Source organism: Ranitomeya variabilis, chromosome 1 (genome assembly GCF_051348905.1).
Source record: "Ranitomeya variabilis isolate aRanVar5 chromosome 1, aRanVar5.hap1, whole genome shotgun sequence".
In the NCBI taxonomy this organism is placed as follows: Eukaryota; Metazoa; Chordata; class Amphibia; order Anura; family Dendrobatidae; genus Ranitomeya; species Ranitomeya variabilis.
In genome coordinates this window covers 102,101,255-102,117,311 of record NC_135232.1, presented here as the reverse complement: position 1 = coordinate 102,117,311, position 16,057 = coordinate 102,101,255, and the positions used below count along the sequence as shown (strand labels likewise).

The 16,057-nt window shown below is 45.4% G+C and overlaps 1 protein-coding gene across 1 annotated transcript in view; it reads right to left on the bottom strand.

Annotated features, from left to right (window-relative positions):
* The window catches only part of DMGDH (dimethylglycine dehydrogenase), a 133,482-nt gene that overhangs the window by 41,708 nt on the left and 75,717 nt on the right, over positions 1-16,057 (bottom strand). The gene's annotated exons all lie outside the window — the stretch shown is intronic.

Genomic DNA, 16,057 nt, shown 5'->3' with positions numbered 1-16,057 from the left:
TGACCCCAAGCCAGAGGTGTAATTATGGTGGGTGAGGGGTTACAGTCACACCTTGGTCTTTGAGTCTAGAGAACCCAATAAGGTCCCTTTGGTCCATATGAAAAGATTTCTACTATTAGGAAGGTATGACATGGTGGCCCTGTTGGAGATTTTCATTGGGGCCCATTAGCTCCAAATCAAACCACAGACCCCAGAGATCAGCAAGTTATCCCTCAATCTTTGAATATGTGATACCTTGCCCAGTTGGGAATAAGTTGTGTGTGGGCTTGGGTGGTCTCCGGGTATTTGTAACTGCTCGGAGATTTTGTTTTTATTGACACAGCTGCATGATTTACAGCTGCTAGCCAGCCTGAGTACATGTGGGGGTCGGGAAAACCCGAGCAACGAGTACACTCGCTCATCACTACTTGTTATAAATGTCTGAATGGGGGAACCTTCAATTAACTCCATGACAGAGGTCCCCATGTATAGAATAAATTAAGTGGCTATGAGTATGCAAAATTTACTCCATTTATTTCTTTAGAAAATGCAAAAACAAAAAAGCAGTAATTTAATTCCCCACCTGGATGCAGTATCTGTTAAGGCCTCCATAAACACTTCATACAGTTTTGTCAAACCCACTAAATTTGGCAGGACTGGACAACCATCTGATTTGTATGGACACCCACTTAACTCTTCCAGGACAGATGATGACAGTGGAAAAGAAGGATCCAACAGCTGGAATTGGAACACTTGATCCTGATCCTTTTGTTGTCAGGGGAGATAAGCTGCTGCCAAAAAGTGTCTGACAGCGACTTTCTCTGCTTTCCCCATCAAAAACACAATGCGCTTAGCGGAGCTGAATGTTTATATGTATGGGGGAGTCGTAAGAGATAGATGTCAGACAAACATTATCTTGGCAGCCAGCTATCTTAGGCCAGTCTCACACATCCAGATAATTCCGGTACTGGAAAAATCGGTACCGGAGTTATCCGTGTCCGTGTGCCCGTGCGTTTCTGTGGCACACGTGTGCTGCCCGTGTGCCAACTGGGTATCACACGCACCGTGCAGGAGACAGCGCTAGAGATAAGCACTGTCCCCCCCACGTGGTGCTGAAGCCGCCATTCATATCTTCTCTGCAGCAGCGTTTGCTGTAGAGAAGATATGAATAATCCTTTTTTTTTTTTTGTTTCTCGTGTTTAAAATAAAGATCCATGTCCCCACCCCCCTCCCACCCCCTGTGCGCCCGCCCGCTGTTATTAAAATACTCACCCGGCTCCCTCGCTGGCGCTGCTTCTTGTCCTGGCCGCACCTTCTACTGTATGAGCGGTCAAGTGGGGCCGCCGATTACAGTCATGAATATGCGGCTCCACCTCCCATAGGGGTGGAGCCGCATATTCATTTCTGTAATGGGCGGCCCCACGTGACCGCATACAGGAGAAGCTGCGGCCAGGACAGGACACTGCGAGGGAGGCGGGTGAGTATTTTAATAACAGCGGGCGGGCACACAGGGGGTGGGGACATGGATCTTTATGTTAAACACGAGAAACAAAAAAAAAAAAAAGGATTACTCATATCTTCTCTACAGCAAACGCTGCTGCAGAGAAGATATGAATGGCGGCTTCAGCACCATGTGGGGGGGACAGCGCTTACTGTAGCGCTGTCTCCTGCACGGCACACGGATTGCACACGGACAACGTCCGTGTGTGGTACGTGTTTTACACGGACTCATTGACTTTAATGGGTCCGTGTAATCCGTGCGCTCCCACGAACACTGACATGTCTCCGTGTTTGGCACACGGAGACACGGTCTGCAAAAAATCAATGACATCTGCACAGATGCATTGATTTCAATGTGTCTACGTGTGTCAGTGGCTCCGGTACGTGAGGAAACTGTCACCTCACGTACCGGAGCCACTGACGTGTGAAACCGGCCTTATGGATATGGTCAGCTTTTGGGCTCACCTACACGAGCATATAACACGGTCAAATGCTCTCAGCGATTTTTTTCTCATGTTGATTCAGCAGGAGACAAACAATTGCAGCATGCTGCAAGTAACTCTGCAAATCGGACCATGCGCACCAAAAAACATCGGACTGCATTCGGATGTCATCTGGGTGCAGTCCCATGTACGCGCACAATTCACAATGGAGAAATTAAGTTCTACGTCTTCTCGGCACCTGTGATGCGATTCTGTGATGAGACATGTAGATCAGGAGAACAGACTGTCAGTCATTACATGCCTCACACTGGTAACGTCCCTTTCATTTAAAATAAACTCTGGGGGCCGATTATTATGGAGATCTATGTCCGGCCCATAGATCCTAACAGTTCTTTGCATATTACAACAAATGAGGATTTTTCTAGAACAAGAAATGGCATGACAGATCTCTAGATATTATTTTTTTCAACTTTCTATTACCTACATGTCCATATAGATGGATTAGGAGGGCTGATTTTACAGAAAACCCTTACGAAATCTTATGAACTACACCAAAGATTTCTCCGCAGTTGTGCACGGTGTGGCATAGTCAACTATTGTAATAAGTACGTGCTCCAGGTTTAGAAGAATACGTCTTTCAAATACCACAAAGCAAAAATCATATCTTGCTTGCTGTGGGACAATATTGCTGGATCTGCAACTAATTGCACATTTAGATTTTCTAAAAAGTAGGAGAACAGCTCTGAGGCAGCCCCATCTAGTTAATTCTGGTTCTGCTATTGGCACAGAGTCGACTTTTCTAAACAGTTTGTCTGTTCCAAGAGAGGAAATCTGAAGCCAGCTCTACTTGGCATCGGGACACATGGACTAGAATCTGCGGGGCGGTGGGAGGGGATATTTAGGGGTTACATCAGCAAAGGAGAATCTGTTGCTACTAACGTTTTACAACTTACTCTGAGGATAGAGTTGGATTATTTTCCCTTGGAACAGATCATCAGATTATTTTACATGGTTTTCAGTCAGTAGCATAGCTAATGGGGGAGCAAAGGGTGCGAGCGCCCTGGGACCGGAGCTCAGAGGGGGCCCACCCGGAGCTACGCTACTGTAAGTGCGCCAATACAGTTACATTCTGCGGCAGAGCAGGGAGAATTGGTCTCCCTACTCTGCCGCCCGGCTGCTATGGGGCCTCTGAGCAGGCGAGGTGGGCCCGCTGCCAGCAGTGGGCCCCCCGCCAGTCACCGCAAGGTCAGCTGTATCGGCATTTAGCCGATACAGCTGACCGCATTGATGAGGGAAGGCAGCACCTCCATAGGCAGATCCTTTCCTCATCAATGCGGTCAGCTGTATCGGCTAAATCGGCTAAATGCCTTGCGGTGATGGGCGGGGAGCCCACTGCTGGCCCCGGGCCCCCCCACCTGCTCAAAGGCCCCATAGCAGCCTGGCGGCAGAGCAGGGAGACCGATTTTTCCCTGCTCTGCCGCAGAATGTAACTGTATCGGCGCACTTACAGTAGCGTAGCTCCGGGTGGGCCCCCTCTGAGCTCCGTGTCCGGGCTACTGCGTCAGCGGTAAGACATTTTCTGTAACTGTGCAGTGATCTGTTATATGTTCTGTAGGGCTGGTATCTACCACTGACCATACGGCGGTAATATCTATGTAGGTCTTAAAATAGAGATTATCTTCAGTAACAGCGCGGTCATCTGCTGAGGTTCTCCTCCACTATTAGGGCGCGTCACCGAGTTGTAATGACGGTTACCTGGTTAGGGGCCCACTCAGAAGTTTCGCCCCCCCGAACCAAAACCCTAGCTACACCTCTGTTTTCAGTATATATACAGTTATTATATTGGTTATAGTCCTTTTAGCATAATGTTTTATCAGTGAAGTCGTAAGTTTTACCAAGAAATTTTATCCCACCAAGCAATGCATACAGCTAGAATATACGAGGGAGAGTCTAAAATTATCTGCACTCTGGTGAGTTAATCAGCTTTCAGAAAAGACAAATATATCATTTTTGACATAATGATGATTTTCAACACATTTCATCCATCTGTTCACAGCCTTTTATATTCCCTCTTATAAAATATAGCTGTGAGCCAGCAATGCACTGATGTCTTTACCTCTTCTTGTCACGTGAATCTTTTTGCTCATTGCGCATCTTTCAGGGGACGAAACAAGCAATATTCTGATGGGGTAAGATCAGGACTATAGTGAGGATACAGCGGATATGGTTCGATCAGTGCTCGCTCTGGCCAAGTGTGCGCTGTTAGTCAGAGTCAGGGAGCTGGAAATTCAGGGGGGCATAACCGTCCACCAAGCTCTTGACCACGCCAAGGGGGCATCGAAACCCCCACATATGGAATATAAAGCGTTTTCAAACTAATTACAACAATGAAGGGCTCCATCTCAATGGCGCATAACGCGGTCGAATGCTATCCGATGATTTATCACACAGCACTCAAACCAATGTTATACTATGGGGGAGTGCAGATCTGAGATTGTTTTCTCATGATGTTTCGGCATGGGAAAACAATCGCTGGCGATGCATGCTGCGCGTGGCTACAATATTTGGATCAAGCACACCCATATAAGTCTATGGGTGTACTGTGAAATATTGGGGAAACACTGAACTGCACTCGGATGTCACCCGTCCGAGGACACAGGGAATGGAGAAATTATAATAATTAAATGTAATGTGTCCATTCACAGAAGCTCTGTAGCATCTCTATGTAAGAGGTAGTGGTGGGAGATTTTACCCTACTGTAGCAGGATTTACGTCTTCTGAACTCTCCAGCGCTTTGTTTCCATACATTTCTGGGTGGTTCTTGAAGTATGTTTGGGGCCATTGTCCTGCTGGAAGACTATGGGTCTACTACCATGCCAAAGCAGCTTTCTGACCCCAGGCATTACATTGTGGCCTAAAATACGGTACTTTGTTAATCTTCACATTTCAAGGCACCCACGGCCACAGGCAGCAAAACAACCCCAAAATATCTTTGAACCTCCCCCATATTTGACTGTAACTACTGTGTTCTTTTGTTTGTAGGCTTAATTCTGTTTAGTGTAAACTGAATGATGTGCTTTACCAAAAAACCTCTATATTGGTCTCATCTGTCCACAAAATGATGTGCTTTACCAAAAAACCTCTATTTTGGTCTTATCTGTCCACAACACACCTGCTGGCCCTCTAACAGTAGAAAGGGCCACCTGATAGCTCACTACAAAAAAATAGTGATGGCCGCCTGAAAAAAAAAAAAAAAAAAGATTTTCAATTTTAGATGTGTCTGATCAGGTCTCACACACCACATGGCCAGATAAGGTATTAAAATGATAGCATTACATTTCCTGTGGAATGTTTTTTTTCACCATTGAAAGCAATGCAAATGTGCAAAAATGCAGCAAAAACACTGCGTGTGATCTTAGCCCAAGATGTGAAGAAGCATTTTTTCCCCCTCTTACTTATTTTGCCTTATATACAAGTCATTATCCTGGAAAAAATGTTTAACATTTTTTCCAGTAATATCAATTTTATCTTCGATTTTGTATGTTTTTTGGTCAAACCGTAAAAGTGGCGTAATACTCTGAGAGCATTGTTCCCAGCAGCTACCTGGAAATCAGAGATACTTCCGGGGTCTTCTCCATGCTGTTCCAATGCCATTTTAGCACTGCTTAGGCCCCTTTCACACATCAGTTTTTTGCCATCAGTCACAATCCGTTGAATTTTGAAAAAAAACTGATCCATCGCAGATTGTGAAAAACTGATGCGATGGATGTTTTTTCTTCCACTGGATCCGTTTTTTCACTGGATCCGAGTAGCTGATATGGCTAATTGGATCCTTTAAAAAAAAATAAAAAATTGGAGCATGCCAAGTTAAAAAAAACAGAATCCATCGCCGGATTCCGTCATTTTACGGACCTGGCACCATAGGCTTCCATTCAAGTAAACAACGGACGGCAACGGATCCGTCGTTGCCCGTTTTTTCGACAGACACAAAAAACGTTACTATTTCTGTTGTCTCCGGCCGCCGGACAAACAATTTTTGACGGATCCGGCGAACGATGGATGAAAAATGAGGCCATCCGTCCCTAATACAAGTCTATGAGAAAAAAAACAGATCCGGCGGCATCAGTCGCCGGATCTGTTTTATTTCAAAATTCGACGGATTGCGACTGATGGCAAAAAACTGATTTGTGAAAGGGGCCTTACATAGTTTTCAGCAAATTTTAGACCCCCTCCAGATTCCATAGGGGGTAGGGGTCGCTGGAAAAATGCTCGAGTTTCCTATGGACTTCCATTATACTTGTTGTTTGAGTCGAGCACCCGAGCATTATTATTTGCTCGACTTGAGTAACGAGTATCTGAGCATTTTAGTGCTCGTTCATCACTTGTTATGGGTACTAGTTTCTGTGATGAGGCGTTGATTCAGGTAACTAGTCTGATTGACGTATGTGGAGTCGGGAAGGAATTTTTCTCCTTATATGGGGCAGTTTTCCTCTAACGGGGCTTTTATCTTCCACTTCATCAATGTTAGGATAAAGGTTGAATGTGATGGACTTATGTCTACATTCATCTTTAAAAGCTATGAACCTATGCATGACAGAAGCATTTGGTGACATCTTTGACCTTTTGGCTAATAATAGGTTAATGCTCCATTATATGGAATTTGTGGCATGCTGTAGTCCATGAATAGATCTGTGGAGGATGCAGTTTTATTGCAATGCGACAGATGTATTTTTGACTAATCATAAAAGATTTTGAAAATACAAAAATAAATATCTAATTATCCGCCATAATGTGTCTGGCAGAAATACACTTTTGTTTTGCTAATTTTCTCTAGTTTTATCTTTACAATATGAAGGTGGAAGAAAAATCATGTACCGTAAATTATTGTTTCATGTTTAATAAGATAGGGGCGAACCCCCCCCTTACACACACAAAATCGTGCTGAAGATGATAACAGCCCAGGGTGTAGGTGCCGTTTGCCCCCTATTAGTGTATTATAGCGGTAACTCCAGGATCTACAAATCAAAGTCTAGTGCTCATATCTGATATTATCCTGCACTTACGATATAAACTTTTCAAAGGGAATTGTAAGAGATTGAATGAACATTCTTGTCACGTGCCCTATGGTCAGAACAATGTTTTTGTACTTATCGGTTAGTTAAAATATCGAAGATCAGAGCCTTAGGCTATGTTCACATGAAACATTTTTAGAGGTTTTTTTATGCAATTTAAAATACTTCCTTCCTCGCCATCACCGAAACCTGGCTCACCCCTTCTGACACAGCCTCCCCTGCTGCACTCTCTTACGGTGGCTTCCACCTTTCTCACACACTCCGCCCCAGCAGCAAACATGGCGGAGGAGTTGGTTTTCTCCTGTCAGATAACTGCTCCTTCACCCCAATCCCACTGCCACCCTCTGTTACCCTCCCTTCCTTTGAGGTGCACTCTGTGCGCATCTACTCCCCCTCCAACTGGCAGCCATTTACCGCCCCCCAGGGCCAGCCACCACCTTCTTTGACCACTTCACCACCTGGCTACTTTATTTCCTTTCTGCGGACATCCCCACTATCATCATGGGCTATTTCAACATCCCCATTGACACTTCCCTCTCAGCTGCCACTAAACTTCTATCTCTCACTTCCTCCTTCGGCCTCACTCAATGGTCTTCTGCAGCCACTCACAAAGATGGTCACACACTTGACCTCATCTTCACCAGCCTCTGCTCCCTATCTAACCTCTCTAACTCACCTCTTCCTCTCTCTGACCACAACCTTCTCATCTCTCTCCACTCCATGTCTACAATCCCCACCCCACAAACTTTCACACCCTCGCAGAAATCTTAAACATCTTGACCTACATTCATTCTCTGAATCCCTCCTCCCTCTCACAGACATAAGTTCCATACACAATGCGGATGACGCTGCCGCTCTATATAACACCACGATAGCTGTAGCTTTGGAATCTGCTGCCCCACTTACACATACCAAAGCTCGCAAAATCAACAGACAGCCCTGGCACACCAGCCTGACCAAAGAACTGAGGCGAGCTTCCAGGGCTGCTGAGCACAGATGGAAAAGATCCCACTCTAACGACCACTTAATCGCATTCAAACAGTCCCTCACTACTTTCAAGACCACACTCGCCACAGCTAAACAAATGTACTTCTCATCTCTCATATCCTCCCTGTCTCACAACCCTAAACAGTTATTCAACACCTTCAATTCTCTCCTCCGCACCAAGCACCTCCTCCCTCCCCACTTATCTCCGCTGAAGACTTTGCCTCATTTTTCAAGCAGAAGATTGATAGCATCAGAGACAGTTTTGGTCAACAAGCCCCAGAGCCCTTCCTCCCGACTTCCCAGCCCTCCACCCCCTAAACCAACTTCTCCACCATTACAGAAGATCAACTCTGCAATCTACTCTCAAGATCACATCTGACCACCTGTGCACTTGACCCACTCCCATCCCACCTCATCCCAAACCTCACCACAGTCTTCATCCCAACCATAACCCATCTCTTCAACCTATCACTAACAACTGGTGTTTTCCCCTCAAGCTTTAAACATGCCTCCATCACACCTATCCTCAAAAAGCCCTCTCTTGACCCATCCTCTGTATCTAGCTATCGGCCTATATTCCTTCTCCCCTATGCCTCCAAACTACTGGGACAACACGTCTACCTTGAACTGTCCTCCCATCTCTCTTCTTGCTCCCTCTTTGACCGCTTACAATCTGGCTTCCGGTCACACCATTCCACTGAAACTGCCCTAACTAAGGTCACCAACGACCTCTTAACCGCCAAGAGCAAGCGACACTACTCTGTTCTCCTCCTCCTCGACCGGTCGGCTGCCTTTGACACAGTGGACCATTCCCTATTACAGACCCTCTCATCCCTTGGCATCACAGACTTGGCCCTATCCTGGATCTCATCATACCTAACAGACCGGACATTCAGCGTCTCCCACTCACACACCACCTCCTCACCACGCCCCCTATCTGTCGAAGTCCCGCTAGGTTCAGTCCTTGGGCCCCTGCTCTTCTCCATTTACACCTTTGGCCTGGGACAGCTCATAGAATATCATGGCTTTCAGTATCACCTCTATGCTGATGACACACAGATCTACATCTCTGGACCAGATATCACCTCCCTACTAACCAGAATCCCTCAATGTCTGTCCACTATTTCATCCTTCTTCTCCGCTAGATTTCTGAAACTTAACATGGACAAAACAGAATTCATCATCTTTCCCCCATCTCACGCGACCCCCCCAACGAACCTAACCATTACAGTAAATGGCTTCCCTCTCTCCCCAGTCCCACAAGCTCGCTGCCTCGGGGTAATCTTTGACGCTGATCTCTCCTTCAAACCACATATCCAAGCCCTTTCCACTTCCTGCCGACTTCAACTCAAAAATATTTCACGAATCCGTTCATTCCTCAACCAAGAATCTGCAAAATTCCTAGTCCATGCCCTCATCATCTCCCGCCTTGACTACTGCAACCTCCTGCTCTGTGGCCTCCCCTAGAGCACTCTCGCACCCCTCCAATCTATTTTAAACTCTGCTGCCCGACTAATCCACCTGTCCCCCCGCTATGCCCCTGCCTCTCCCCTCTGTCAATCCCTTCACTGGCTCCCCATTGCCCAGAGACTCCAGTACAAAACCCTAACCATGATGTACAAAGCCATCCACAACCTGTCTCCTCCATACATCTGTGACCTCGTCTCCCGGTACTTACCTACACGCAACCTCCGATCCTCACAAGATCTCCTTCTCTACTCCCCTCTTATCTCCTCTTCCCACAATCGTATACAAGATTTCTCTCACGTATCACCCCTACTCTGGAACCCTCTACCACAACACATCAGACTCTCGCCTACCATCGAAATCTTCAAAAAGAACCTGAAGACCCACCTCTTCCGACAAGCCTACAACCTGCAGTAACCACCGATCAACCAAACCGCTGCATGACCAGCTCTATCCTCACCTACTGTATTCTCACCCATCCCTTGTAGATTGTGAGCCTTCGAGGGCAGGGTCCTCTCTCCTCCTGTACCAGTTATGACTTGTATTGTTCAAGATTATTGTACTTGTTTTTATTATGTATACCCCTCCTCACATGTAAAGCGCCATGGAATAAATGGCGCTATAACAATAAATAATAATAATAATAAGTTTTTCACAGTATCAGTAAAAGCTATGAAACTTCAGAAATCTTATGCACACCTCTTGTTTTTTTCTCCCCTGACTGAATTTTAGAACTGCTGCATTTTTTAACCCCTTACTGACATCGGACGTACTAATATTCCGATGTCAGTATCCCCCGCTTTAATGTGGGCTCCGGCGGTGAGCCCACCTCAAAGCCGGGACATGTCAGCTGTTTTGAACAGCTGCCATGTGCCCAGAATAGCCGCAGGTGGAATAGCGATTTGCCTGTGGCTATAAACTAGTTAAATGCCGCTGTCAAACTCTGCCATCAGTCCGGAAATAAGCACACCGGTGACCCCGTCACATGATCTGGGGGTCATCTGTGCGTCGGCATGACAACCAGAGGTCTCCTTGATACCTCTATGGTGGTCAGTGACTAATTGCTATGAGCGCCACCCAGTTTACACAGGATGATGTGCTGCCGAGAGTTCTGATTTTTTTTTTTTAAGCAAGTCAAAATATAATTTTTTCAGATACAACTACAATGCAATTGTCTGTCTCAATCTTTCCCCCTCTTTTTCCTGTGGTGCTGGATACAGGGGTGCAGATACGGTGGTAAGTGTAGAGCGTAGAGTTTCTTTTCTGTAGCGTTCTTAAACCTGGGGAGGATCCTAGTGCATCAGCCTTTGCAAATATCTCTTGTCAGGTTCTTCTTGCTTAAGCCTTACTTATCAAAGATGTAATGAAAAACAAACTGAAACAAGACGGGTGAGTCAAGGACCTGAATTGGTGAAAAACACAACATGAGGCCTGCAGTCCTAAATGAGATGATAGTCATTCTATAGTTTTGATGGTCGAGCTATTAAAAGAGGTGGGCTGTCTTACAGGGAGGGGGCGGGATAAGTTGAGAATGGGGGGGGGTTTGTTTTGGGGGAAAACTTTGTACTGAAAACAAGAATGTAACATGTAAATTGTAATGTTATTCTTAATAAAAATGTATATCAGTTCAAAAAACAAAAAAAACAAACTGAAACAGCTGGCCGAATCCAGGCAGGAAAAACTCCATTCATCATCCTAACACAGTGAGGATATTTGGGGATGGACTTCAAGACTCGGTGTGATAGCAGTCACAAGAGGAGCAGGAGGTCATGGCCTGTAGTGTCCATCCCAAGTGCTCCTGTGCCTTTTTTTGTTATAGAGTTAATTCTTCATTATTATTATTATTAATTTATATAGCACCATTAATTCCATGGTGCTGTACATGAGAAAGGGGTTACATACAGAGTTATAGATATCATTTACAGTAAACAGGTTTACAGTGACAGACTGGTACAGAGGGGAGAGGACCCTGTCCTTGCAGACTTACATTCTATGGGATAGTGGGGAAGAGACAGAAGGTAGGGGTGAGGCGGCGGCTCTGGCGGTGGTGAGGCGGCGGCTCGGTTATTGTAGGCTGTAGGCTTTCCTGAAGAGATGGGTTTTCAGGTTCCGTCTGAAGGATCCGAGGGTGGTGGATAATCGGACGTGTTGAGGCATGGAATTCCAGAGGATGGGGGATATTCAGGAGAAATCTTGGAGGCGATTGTGTGAGGAACGAATAAGTGTGGAGGAGAGTAGAAGGTCTTGGGATGGACGAAGATTACGTGAGGGAAGATAGTGGGAGATTAGTTCAGAGATATAGGGAGGGGACAGGTTGTGGATGGCTTTGTAGATCAGTGTTAGTAGTTTGAACTGGATTCGTTGGGGGATTGGGAGCCAGTGGAGGGATTTGCAGAGGGGAGAAGCAGGGGAGTAGCGAGGAGAGAGGTGGATTAGGCGGGCAGCACCCCTTCAACAAAGGAATAGGGATCAAAAATATCCCACCCCAATTCTATCAATCCAATTCTTAGTAACATTGCCCAGATCGGCCTCTGAGGATTCCCGATAGGCCAAAATAAATATTTCTTATTTTCCTATAGAAGAACAAACAGTCTATCCTCATTACAGTTTATCTAACCTACAAATTGGTATCACTCTAAGGGTTTGTGCCCATGATCATGAATTGCTGCGGTTTTGATGCTGTGTATTTATGCAGCGTCAAAACCGCTGCGGCCAGATGTTACAGCATAGTGGATGGGATTCCTACAAATCCCATGTCCACTGTGCGTCTATGTGCACCTGCGGATCACCCGCAGAAACTGACATGCAACACATCTTTTAGGACCGCAGCATGTCAATTTCTCTTGTGGAAAAAGTAATCTCTGCAACAGAAATTTAATAAATGGAATGTATTGAACGCGGTAAAGCCACACGGTTCAGTGAACACGTGGATTTACCTGCGCTCATTTAACATGGCCCACCCTGTTTTTAAAGGGACCAAAAGTAATTGGACAGATTCAATTTTAAATAAAATGTTAATTTCTAGTACTTGGTTGAAAACCCTTTGTTGGCAATGACTGCCTGAAGTCTTGAACTCATGGACATCACCAGATGCTGTTTCCTCCTTTTTGATGCTTTGCCAGGCTTTCACTGCAGTGGTTTTCAATTGCTGGTTGTTTGTGGGCCTTTTGGTCCGAAGTTTAGTCTTTAACAAGTGAAATGCAGGCTCAATTGGGTTGAGATCAGGTGACTGACTTGGCCATTCAAGAATATTCCACTTCTTTGCTTTAATAAACTCTTGGGTTGCTTTGGCTTTATGTTTTGGGTCATTGTCCATCTGTAGTGTGAAATGACGACCAATCAGTTTGGCTGCATTTGGCTGGATCTGAGCACACAGTGTGGCTCTGAATACCTCAGAATTCATTCGGCTGCTTCTGTCCTGTGTCACATCATCAATAAACACTAGTGACCCAGTGCCACTGGCAGCCATGCATGCCCAAGCCATCACACTGCCTCCGCCGTGTTTTACAGATCATGTGGTATGCTTTGGATCATGAGCTGTACCACGCCTTCACCATACTTTTCTCTTTCCATCATTCTGGTAGAGGTTGATCTTGGTTTCATCTGTCCAAAATGTACTTCCAGAACTGTGCTGGCTTTTTTAGATGTTTTTTTTAGCAAAGTCCAGACTAGCCTTTTTATTCTTGATGCTTATGAGTGGCTTGCACCGTGCAGTGAACTGTTGTGAAATTGGATTCTGGGCTCCCCCGGTGGCCACTGGTGGAATTGAACTTGTGTGCATCATCCTCTCTGTTCACCTGTTCCCATCAGGATGTGGGAGTCTCTATATAACCTTGCTCCTCTGTCAGTTTCATGCCGGTCAACAATGTAATCAGAAGCCTTTCTTTGCATGTTCCTGCTACTAGACAACTCCCAGCTAAGTTGGACTTTCGTCCTTGTTTGTTTTGGCATTTTGTTCCAGTTCACAGCTGCTGTTTCGTTACTGTGTCTGGAAAGCTCTTGTGATCTGAAATTGCCACTCTGGTGTTATGAGTTAATACTAGAGTCTTAAAGTAATTTCTGGATGGTGTTTTGATAGGGTTTTCAGCTGACCATGAAAGTGCCCTTTCTGTCTTCCTGCTATCTAGTAAGCGGACCTCGATTTTGCTAAACCTATTTTCATACTACGTTTGTCATTTCATCTAAAATCACCGCCAATATATGTGGGGGCCTCTGTCTGCCTTTTGGGGAAATTTCTCTAGAGGTGAGCCAGGACTGTATTTTCCTCTGCTAGGATTAGTTAGTCCTCCGGCTGGCGCGGGGCGTCTAGGGATAAAACGTAGGCACGCTACCCGGCCACTGTTAATTGTGCGGCAGGTTTAGTTCATGGTCAGTTTAGATTCCATCTTCCAAGAGCTAGTTCTTATATATGCTGGGCTATGTTCTCTCGCCATTGAGAATCATGACAGTTTGACCGTTTTTTTTTTTTTTTTTTCTTTTTCTCTAGTTCTGAGTGTGCTCATAATTGAATCACTTGCTAGTCTGCCTATACTGCAGCCTTCCTCTCTTTCTCTCCTTCTAATCCTTGAATGGCTCTGTGTTCACCTGTTTGAAATGGATCTTCAGAGTGTAGCTACAGGTTTGAATAATCTCGCCACGAAGGTACAAAATTTGCAAGATTTTGTTGTTCATGCACCTATGTCTGAACCTAGAATTCCTTTGCCTGAATTTTTTTCAGGGAATAGATCTTGCTTTCAAAATTTTAAAAATAATTGCAAATTGTTTTTGTCCCTGAAGTCTCGCTCTGCCGGAGATCCTGCACAGCAGGTCAGGATTGTAATTTCCTTGCTCCGGGGCGACCCTCAAGATTGGGCTTTTGCATTGACACCAGGGGATCCTGCGTTGCTCAATGTGGATGCGTTTTTTCTGGCCTTGGGGTTGCTTTATGAGGAACCTCATTTAGAGCTTCAGGCGGAAAAAGCTTTGATGTCCCTATCTCAGGGGCAAGATGAAGCTGAAATATACTGCCAAAAATTCCGTAAATGGTCTGTGCTTACTCAGTGGAATGAGTGCGCCCTGGCGGCGATTTTCAGAGAAGGTCTCTCTGATGCCATTAAGGATGTTATGGTGGGGTTCCCTGTGCCTGCGGGTCTGAATGAGTCCATGACAATGGCTATTCAGATCGATAGGCGTCTGCGGGAGCGCAAACCTGTGCACCATTTGGCGGTGTCTACTGAGAAGACGCCAGAAAATATGCAATGTGATAGAATTCTGTCCAGAAGCGAGCGGCAGAATTTTAGACGAAAAAATGGGTTGTGCTTCTATTGTGGTGATTCAACTCATGTTATATCAGCATGCTCTAAGCGTACTAAGAAGCTTGACAAGTCTGTTTCAATTAGCACTTTACAGTCTAAGTTTATTCTATCTGTGACCCTGATTTGTTCTTTATCATCTATTACCGCGGACGCCTATGTCGACTCTGGCGCCGCTTTGAGTCTTATGGATTGGTCCTTTGCCAAACGCTGTGGGTATGATTTGGAGCCTTTGGAAGCTCCTATACCTCTGAAGGGGATTGACTCCACCCCATTGGCTAGTAATAAACCACAATACTGGACACAAGTAACTATGCGTATTAATCCGGATCACCAGGAGATTATTCGCTTTCTGGTGCTGTATAATCTACATGATGTTTTGGTGCTAGGATTGCCATGGCTGCAATCTCATAACCCAGTCCTCGACTGGAAAGCTATGTCTGTGTTAAGCTGGGGATGTAAAGGGACTCATGGGGACGTACCTTTGGTTTCCATTTCATCATCTATTCCCTCTGAGATTCCTGAATTCTTGTCTGACTATCGTGACGTTTTTGAAGAACCCAAGCTTGGTTCACTACCTCCGCACCGGGAGTGCGATTGTGCCATAGATTTGATCCCGGGTAGTAAATACCCTAAGGGTCGTTTATTTAATCTGTCTGTGCCTGAACACGCTGCTATGCGAGAATATATAAAGGAGTCCTTGGAAAAGGGACATATTCGTCCTTCGTCATCTCCCTTAGGAGCCGGTTTTTTCTTTGTGTCTAAGAAAGATGGCTCTTTGAGGCCGTGTATTGATTATCGGCTTTTGAATAAAATCACGGTTAAATATCAATATCCGTTACCACTGCTGACTGATTTGTTTGCTCGTATAAAGGGGGCCAAGTGGTTCTCTAAGATTGATCTCCGTGGGGCGTATAATTTGGTGCGAATCAAGCAGGGGGATGAGTGGAAAACCGCATTTAATACGCCCGAGGGCCACTTTGAGTATTTGGTGATGCCTTTTGGTCTTTCGGATGCCCCTTCAGTCTTCCAGTCCTTTATGCATGACATTTTCCGCGATTATTTGGATAAATTTATGATTGTGTATCTGGATGATATTCTGATTTTTTCGGATGACTGGGACTCTCATGTCCAGCAGGTCAGGAGGGTTTTTCAGGTTTTGCGGTCTAATTCCTTGTGTGTGAAGGGTTCTAAGTGCGTTTTTGGGGTTCAAAAGATTTCCTTCTTGGGATACATTTTTTCCCCCTCTTCCATCGAGATGGATCCTGTCAAGGTTCAGGCTATTTGTGATTGGACGCAACCCTCTTCTCTTAAGAGT